Genomic DNA, 9,627 nt, shown 5'->3' with positions numbered 1-9,627 from the left:
AGAACACCCCCCCTACTTACAGCCTTTTAACACTGCTTTTAAAGAATTAACTGAAAGAAAACGATGATGACTTTAATCTTTGTCCCTACAACAACTACTAGAGATTTAGCATCTCCTTTGCATGACTCCCCCAAATATGTAAAATATAGTAAAAAATAAGTCACTAGTAAAATTTACAAATTTATTGCAAATACAGATTTCCCCGTCCACTGAGGTTATCATTCTCTCTGACCCCAAAGGAAACAATAGATTTTAATTAAGTGTAAGCGTGGGCACAGGACAAGCCTTACAAGTAAAACATTGAGGAAAATCCTCCAGCGTCCTCATGTTTGTTTCACAGGACATTTTCCTGCTGGGTCCTGCCAGGTGGTCCCTCAGCTCAGGGATGGCAGAGTCCTGTCAGACCTGTGTGACCAACCCACTTGGTGGGCTGATGGAGGTTTTCCAATATTGCAACAAATAATTCCCCTTCAAAAGTGACAACAGAATATAAGAAAATAACAAATCAATAAAATGGTAGCCATCTATTTACAGAGTTCATTAAAGTCTTTAATGAAATAGTTAATATTTAGTGTTTACATATGGGCATTGCTACAAGTCACTTCTTCCTTTTCTTAATTTCTTCAATTATAAACTAGGAAGAAGAATACCCTTAATCTTAGCCATAACTTGAGTCCACCATATAGTCAGGGTAGGACTGGGTACATGACTTCCGTCTGTGTACTGTTTTCATACACACCCATATAAGTTAATTCTAGTTTTCATTGTACAACTTTATTTTTGTTTTCTTGGGCCTACTCTGAGCAAAAATATCTATAAAATTATAGTTTTGATATGCTGATGTGTTTCTAAGTATATTAAAATCGGTAAGTACACAACTATTAAAATGCAAGATAGAAAAAATGTTTCCATCAGCCACCCGAATCATCCTGTGAAACCCATCACACACATAAAACAGGTACCCCCAGACAACATTGAGCCCTACTATGGCCGGTAAGGTATTAAACAAAGAGGAAAGAGTCGGGTGGGATGGCCTATGTCCTGCAGGTAGGGGATGAAAGTGGGCATTGCATTCCAAGAAGGACTTAGGGCCACAGGTAGGCCAGGGAGAGAGGGAACTCTGACAGTCTTAGACGTTCTTCTCTCCGAATGTCTAAGGGGAAGGGGGCCGCTACAAAAGTGCCTCGCTGAACCCACGGGTTGCCGAGCTGGCACTGAAGCACTGTGGTCCCCCCTTTCTGCTGTACATCCTGGATCATGGTTGTTGCAGCAAGGGAGAGAGAGAATGGATTGCTTTGGGAAGATGAAGCAGAAAGCACCTACTGAAGATTATGCCACTTTGAATAAGGAATATTCAGAACTGAAGACAATTGTGAAGAGGCCCATATAAGGACAGCCTTATGTCCTCCCTTATTACTTAAAAAATGTGTGTAAAGGTGTCCCCCTCCCCTCTGTACCAGGAAGAACAGAAGTTAGTCATGGGAGACAGTGCTAGGCCCTTACCACCTCAGAGACAGTACCTGTCGGATCTGGTAGGTAGCCAACTTTGCCAAAGCCCTCGTCCAACAGGGGTTTCCTTAACACCACCTGCTGCCCTTAGAAGCTCAAAGTCTGTTTCCTTTGTATTGTCAGTTCTTTAAACTATATTATTATTTGGTAAGATGCTATATAAGCCCAAGTTTTAGTCACCCCTTTGAGTTACTCATCACTGGGTGCTCCCTCCCAGGTGTTTGAGAGATGCACATGCTAAGAAACTTTTTGATGTTCTCTTGTTACCGTCTTCTGTTAATCTAATTTGTAGGGCCACAGCCAGAGAACCTAAAATGAGACAGCTGAGAAAAACATTTTGTTTTCTCCCTACATTCCTGTTAGTTTCCTCTGCATTTGTGAGTACATGTAGACTATTTTCTTCTTGCTACTAATGACAACTATTAATTTTTTTAAAAATATGTATCATTTTTCTTTTTAAGCAAGCAACTATTGAGGGCCAGGTACGTGGTCCCTGTTTATGTACCTACAGTCTATAAGCATGGCAAGAGAGGGAAGTGTTTTCCTGGGAAGATGTGCAGGTCTTGCAGAAGTTTCTAGCTGAAGCCCAGCGTTACTTCAAAAGGGCCTGTGCAGATGGCCCGAGCGTGGCCACAAGGCTGGGTGCTGCCATGGTGCTGGCAGCCTGGGGACACTGGAATCTCAGGTCCAGAGTGACTCTGAGGGCCCTGGGAACTGGACTGCTTGTTTTAGAATTCTTATTTCAGCCATGCTCCCCCAGGGGCCTGACTATGTCTTGGGAAAATTAGAGAAAGGACCTGACGGCAGGGATCAAGGACTACATCACGCTGTTGTTGTCTGTCTTTCAGCCAATCACTAATTAGGTAATGTTATACGACTATATCTAAGGGCCTAGCATAGCCCAGGATACTGTTCCACTTCTACTAGTTACGGAAGTATAGCGATACGTACTGTGCTTTCGATGTATGAGCCTAAGAGAGTCCCTCTTGTGAGTACTTTACCTATAGTAATTCATTTAAACTTCACCATTAACTCTTCTCAATATACTACCTCCATTTTACAGATGGAGAAACTAAGCCCAGAGTGGCTAATTTGTGCAAGGTGATGTTGTTAGTAGGGGTCAGAGCATTTGAATCTGAGCAGCCTGGCTTCAGAGTCCATGTTCAGAAGTCCTATGCTCTTCTTCGCCTACTGAACATGGGATAGATGGAGGGACGGAGGGAGGGAGGGATGGACAGACGGATGGATGGTGTTAGGGTGGGTGGGGATAGGAGGAAGCTCCGGCTGGACTTTGCCAAGACGGACATCCTCACAGTAACCTGAGTCTGAGGAAGAGACCACCAATGCTGTACTGCTTCTTTGTTCAGAGGGCACCGATCCCCAGCTCTCACGGGGAGCCAACGAAAATAAAACCCCACTACATTCCCTGCTCGGACGTGACTTCCATGGCCTCATCCTGCAGACCGTGGAATCTCACCCGGGTGCGCAAACCCCAATAAAGCTCTTTATTTCCCATTTTGTGGCTGATTGGCATTTCTTTCTCGGCGGAGCCTAAGAAAACTCTCAGATGGGAGAGAGGGTGAAAGAGCAGCTCATATGACTTATTGAGCTTCATGTGTCCGCCCCTATATGGGACCAGAACCTTAGGGGCTCCAACTCCTCCAACTTATGCTGCTGCTGTTGTTTGTCTGTTTTAGAAGAACAGACAGATTCTTCATCTGTTTTCCTTGTTAAATCTCCTGATNAGAGACCACCAATGCTGTACTGCTTCTTTGTTCAGAGGGCACCGATCCCCAGCTCTCACGGGGAGCCAACGAAAATAAAACCCCACTACATTCCCTGCTCTGACGTGACTTCCATGGCCTCATCCTGCAGACCGTGGAATCTCACCCGGGTGCGCAAATCCCAATAAAGCTCTTTATTGCCCATTTTGTGGCTGATTGGCATTTCTTTCTCGGCGGAGCCTAAGAAAACTCTCAGATGGGAGAGAGGGTGAAAGAGCAGCTCATATGACTTATTGAGCTTCATGTGTCCGCCCCTATATGGGACCAGAACCTTAGGGGCTCCAACTCCTCCAACTTATGCTGCTGCTGTTGTTTGTCTGTTTTAGAAGAACAGACAGATTCTTCATCTGTTTTCCTTGTTAAATCTCCTGACAAACATCCATTCATAATTCTATGTCAAGGCGTTTGCCTTGACATAGAATATGTGCACATAAATGTTCTTTAATATTATAATTGAGTTGGAGCTATTTTGAATTTTAGAAACAGTTGTCAGAATCGGATCTTCAAATTAAAAGCTTTGGGCCAGTACTATGAAATGAACATGTAAAAGCAGAACATGGCTTAATCCTTCCTCTGATTAGGAATATCTGAATATCCTCTGAGTGATATTCAGAACTCATTATTGAAATGCACCTCATCGGGTACAGCCCAGTGTTATCAGATACCCGAAGCTGGAAGTCCACATGCAGGCCACGTGACCTGAGGCAAATTACTGGACCTGTCTGAGCCTCTGCCTCTCCACCTGATAACTGGGCCAACACAACTCCGTGATCGTGAGACGGTCCAACTCATTAGCTCTTAGTGCAGTGCCTGGTACATTGTAAACACTCAATAAATGTTAGGTAAAATGAAAAATAAGCATGCATTGTGCAATATTCATCTATGAATTCCATTTGATAAAAATATAGTAGAAAAAGTTCTGGCCCCAGAGTTTTCACAGAATGCAAGCTCACCAGGTGTTAAATTTGTATCTTAATTATCCAATTGATAATCCCTTGTTGTATGCTTTTTCTGACATACTGTGTATAAAATAATCCCCCCTTAGGCATTTCACTGAATAAGGCTGACCAATAATCCGAGTCGTGTCTCCTCTACACAAGCACAGTTGCAGTTTGGAAATAGCCTTTCAGTAATATAACATTATTTTCTTCCTTAATCGTTTTACTCCTGTAGTCACCTAATAACTTTGAAGCAGATTATTCCATTAAAAGGTGCACATGTAGTGTTTAGTAATTACCAGTAGAGTCTACTTGGATAGACTCTGCTGCAGAAGAGCCTTCAAGAAACACTATAAGATAATTAAAACATAAAGGTTATGCAAAAGTAGCAAATCAATAGAGACAGTAAACATGGTTTATCAACAATCCTGAGAACATTTTTTCAATTCTAAAATGTAAATGGACCTGGGACGAAGCACTCGGCTAGGATGACAGATAGGATCCCGGTAACGGTTTAATTAACTCCAGTTTCCTGCATGTTAAAGGTCGCCTCAGCCCACTGGCTCATGTAACAAACCCTCTTAGGGTTTCGTTAGCTGGTGTCTGATCTGAAGACCGGGCAGCCTCCCTTTCTTACAGGGCTACGTTTCGCCCTCCTCCTCCGAGTCCTTATCAAAACACAGCCTTCTGTTTTCTCTATAAATACACAGATTTTTAATTTCAGCTAAAATGGTTTGACTTTGTAATCAAGGCAAAAGAAACACACATACATTGCCTAGGTAATGAGAGGGACTCACTAGGAAGAATTGTGTAATTAAAACGATACGTTAAAATTCACACGTGTATGTAGGATTTTAGAAAAACTATGGCAGCTCTCCGGGTGATTCAATTGCTGTTAATTCTTCTATAATGTAGGTTGTTTTATAATTACCTACCGAATGGTGCCACTTGGTTAGTTCAATCCGATGAAAGGGATAATAAGGACTATTTACTATTAATGGGTATTTGAAACTATTACCTGAGCAGCCCCAGTAAAGACCAGGGAGTTACTTGTTCTTAGTCATTTTAAATGGGGTATATAGTGTTTTGCTTGCAATGGTGAATTAGTTAAAACTATAGCCGAAGATGACAGTAAGCTTCACTTGAAGAATTAGAATATTTGAAAAAAATTGGTGTGAGGGCCAAGTGCTAGTTTAAAAAAGAAATCTTTTTCCAACCCAGTAGAATTAGGTTTCGCACAATTAACTTTATCATTAGAAAATAAAGGAGTTACTTCACCTCTGCCCTTGCAGAAGCTCTTGATATTTTGCTCAGTAAAAGGCGAGAAACCTATTATGATTTATTTAGGCATTTTGTTAAAAGGTTATTCTTGAAGTTTGTGATATAGATACACAAAATCTTTTTTCCTGAAAGTTTTAAAACATTTTCATTGAATTTATTGGGGTCACATTGATTAAAAAAATGATATAGTTTCAGGTGTACGACTCTATATTATCTATATACTGTATTGGGTGTTCGCCACCCCAAGTCAAGTCTCCTTCTAACATCACGTGCCCTCCTTATACCCTCTTCTGCCGCTTCCCACCCCCTTTCCCTCTAGTAATCACCATCCTGTTGCCTGGATCTATGAGTTTCCCCCCCCCCCACCCCCGTAATCCCTTCACCTTTTCACCCAGCCCCCCAGCCCTCCTCCCCTCTGAGAGCCAGCAGTCAGTTCTCTGTATTTAGGAGTCTGTTTCTTTTTGTTTGTTAGTTTGTTTTGTTCATTAGATTCCGCGTGTAAGTGAAATCATATGGTACTTGTCTTCCTCTGCCTGGCTTATTTCAATTAGCATAATGCTCTCCAGGTCCATCCATGCTGTCTCAAAGGTAAGTTAATAAAGATCTATTTACTTCACCATTTAAAGGACCTGCTTATTATTATATAATGCTCGTTAGTGTCATGAACAGGAGACTTTTTTCTCTTGTTCCCGTGGGAAAGATTACCAAGCTGTCAGTAAAGGAGTCATTTTCTCTAAATTAGAAATCACTGAGGTAGAGAGGATATTAAAAGCAAGTGTTGCTGTGCCGTCTTATGATGAGTTAGAGGTGAGTGCATTGCTTACCTTTTGAAATGAAAGGTCGAAAATGCCAACTACCTGTGATTTTAAACATTTCTTTTTCTTGTAACATTTAGGGTTTCATCCTGAAGCAGGAATCTAAGCTTGTCCTTTTAAACAATGATTTAGAGGAAGAAATTTAACACCCGTGGCTTGTAACATTCATTTTTCAATAAATCCGTCCTTTCTTTGCCCTCCGCCATGTTATCAGTCATCCACATCCCAGAGGAAATGCTGCAGGCTTGGGGTTAAATTAAGGTCCTATCTCCCGTGATTGTCTAGAAAGCCATCTACACTCCCAAACACACTTATCTGTATCACGTACAGCCGCAAACGCTTCCTGCCAAGCAAAGACACTGTCTTATCCCTTTGATGTCAATGGGAAGATTTCCAGTTGCCAGTTGAAAATTAAAATATAAGCCACAATTACATTTTATTATAAATTGTAAAAAGGTCGAATTTCAATCAGTCTAACTCTGTGATGCTGAAATCGATGGGGAACATGGATGTCCTGTATTCTTTCTTAAAAAAAAAAGGTTTAATGAGATGTGTTGTCCTCACATTCCTTGAAATAATATTTCAAGTTATACTACTTCACACTATATTTTATTGACAGTTTGGTGATGCCTCTTCTGCTCATTTGGAGTAAGTATAGCATCTGGAAAGATCATTGTTTCACAACTTCTTGTTTACCAAATATAAAATAGAAAAAATCCCATATAAATTAGTTTTACTGAACAGAATTATCTCAGGCGTCAGGGATATTCAAGGCCAAAGATAACTAGACTTCCTGATAAAAAACATTAAACACGTAACACATACACACACATTTTTTTTACCACTTAAACCAAGCCCACTTAAATGCACTTTATAGCTAAATACTGTAAATTACATTTGGCTTTATCACCTTCAGTGAGAGCCATAACAGCCAGGATGATTAAGAGTCAAACAAAGCCCAGTTTCCACAACAAGAGGAGCCCACACTAATTTACTGTGAAATCTCTGAGCTGAGCCATAGAGGAAGGTATCACAGAGAAGCATCCGACCGGGATGAGGCTGGCTTATCCTCACACACCAGTAAGCCACAGCCGAGTTCAAGAGAGAGGAGCACAGGGGAGGCATACTTTGCATTGTATGTTTAGCCACCAAATTTTTCAACTCATTCATTCAATAAATATATGTGAGGTAGCTATTATATGACAGGCACAGTTCTAGGTGCTGGGGATATATGAATTAACACAACACAGTTGATGTCCTCTGAGCTTATATTTTAGTGGGTGAAGACAGATAAACAATAACTACACACACACACGCACATATATATATATATTGTGCTATGTTTAGTGCTATGGAAAAGAAGGGGGAGGGCACTATTTTATGTAAGGGACTCAAGAAAGGTTTCACAAATAAGGTAACATTGGAGCAGAGATCTGAAGGGAGTGAGGGGATAGGCCATGTGAATTTAGGGGGGAAGAGCATTGCAAACAGAGAAAACAGCAAGTACAAAGGCTCTGGGGTGAGTGCTCAAAAGAGTAGGGATGTCAGTGTGGCTGAGTTAGGAGAAAGGGGTAGGAGATGAAGGCGGAAAGGTAGTGGTGGGCTGTGAGGTGATCTGTGGGTATGCCTGGAGTATATCATGTAGTACCTTGAAGGTCACTGTAAGTGCTTTGAGCACTATGAACAGACGAGTATGTGATCTGACAAAGATTTTTAAAGCTGAATGTCTGCCATGTGCAGAATAGACTAGGGAACAGGGGTGAGCACAGGAAGAACAACTAGGGGACTACTGCAATCACCTGGAGAAGTGAGGACTGTGGCTTGGACCACAGTGTTTGCAACAGAGAAAGTGTGGAGCAATTACATTTTAAGTGTATTTTGAAGGAGCCTAAAGAATTTACTCTCAGATTATATACAGGGTTGTAGAAAAGACGGCTCTAAGGTTTTTGGTTGACAAAAACCTTACAGGTAGGTCACACTGTAACGTAACATTTACAGAGACTGAGGCAACTTCCAGATGTAGGGATGGAAGTGGCTGGTATAAAAGCTAGTTAGTGGATTTAAGTTTGACTTGTCTATTAGACATTTAAGTAGAGATGTCAAGTAGAGAACTGGATATAGGAGCCTAGAATTCAGGAAAGAGGTGCAGGCTGAAGACTCGAATTTGAAGTTATTCAAATATAGATGGCACTTGCATTCATGAGACTGGATGGACTCACCCAGGAAGTGGATGTAGACAGAGGAGAATTCTGAATGCTAAACTCAGGATCCTCTGTGGTTAAGAGATCTAAGAGGTGAATAAGAACCAGCAAAAGGGACTGAGAAAAATGGCTGGTGTGATAAGATAATCAAGAAAAAGTTGTTCCAGAAGGTGAATGAAAATGCTTGCAGGAGTAATGTGTTATGCCAATGCTGCTAATACAGAAAGAAAGAGTGGAATAGAGAAATGACCATTGCATTTGGCTCTATGAAGGTCACTAGTGATCATGAGAAAGGTAATACCAGTGGAGTGATGAGGGCTAATGCCCAATGGGTATAGATTCAAGACAGAATGGGAGGAAAGAAGCTAACAAATGTCCTGTAAATGTCTGACTGTCAAGAGGAGTAGAAAAATAAGGCAGTACCTGGAGAGGGATCTGGGTAGAATTGTTAAGATGGGGGATATTACAGTACCTTTGTATATTGATGAAAATGATCTAGGAGAAAGGGAAACATTGATGACATATGAGAGAGAGGAGATATTGACCCATATGTATTAGGTAAGCACTGAAATACATCAATAAATGTAACTCTGTAGATTATAAATTACTTGTGGTCTTACCAGTTCATATAAGTTTATACAGAGAAAAGGGGGGTTGGGGTAGGATTAAATGACTTCAAAGATTCTCAAATAGCTGATATAATGATTGCCTTTGTTCACAAATCTCAATATATTTCAAAAAATAGGAGTAATTATAACTTTGTAAAGGAGAAACATGAATATGTCAAAAACATCAAAAGGTCAGTGTTCCTACTTTAATCTGATGAAAGACATTTTCAACTAGAAAATATCAATGGTAGGGTTAGTATTACATCAGAAATATATGTGAATATATCAGGCCCTTTACCTTTGTGTATTGGTGGTTCAGATGGAAATCAGAACCTGAAGATAGGAAGAACGTAGTTTTCCTATGGTAGTACTGCAGCGTAAAGTTTGTTTGGTGATATCTTTGTAAGACACACAATCAAAACAAAGTCTTTTAACGAACAAAAGTTTAGTGAACCACGTTGTACCATCCTATAACTAATGCCACAAGCTAA

At 40.8% G+C, this 9,627-nt stretch overlaps 1 pseudogene; it reads left to right on the top strand.

Moving 5' to 3' along the window:
• The first annotated feature begins 1,478 nt into the window (after positions 1-1,478).
• The window catches only part of LOC118975321 (ER lumen protein-retaining receptor 3-like), a 102,609-nt pseudogene continuing 94,460 nt past the window's right edge, over positions 1,479-9,627 (top strand).

The sequence above is a fragment of the Sturnira hondurensis genome, unplaced genomic scaffold (assembly GCF_014824575.4).
Source record: "Sturnira hondurensis isolate 20B ecotype Veracruz unplaced genomic scaffold, ASM1482457v3 Scaffold0001509, whole genome shotgun sequence".
NCBI classification, from domain to species: Eukaryota; Metazoa; Chordata; class Mammalia; order Chiroptera; family Phyllostomidae; genus Sturnira; species Sturnira hondurensis.
The sequence above is the reverse complement of the archived record's forward strand: the minus strand, read 5'-3'. Positions and strand labels throughout refer to the sequence as shown.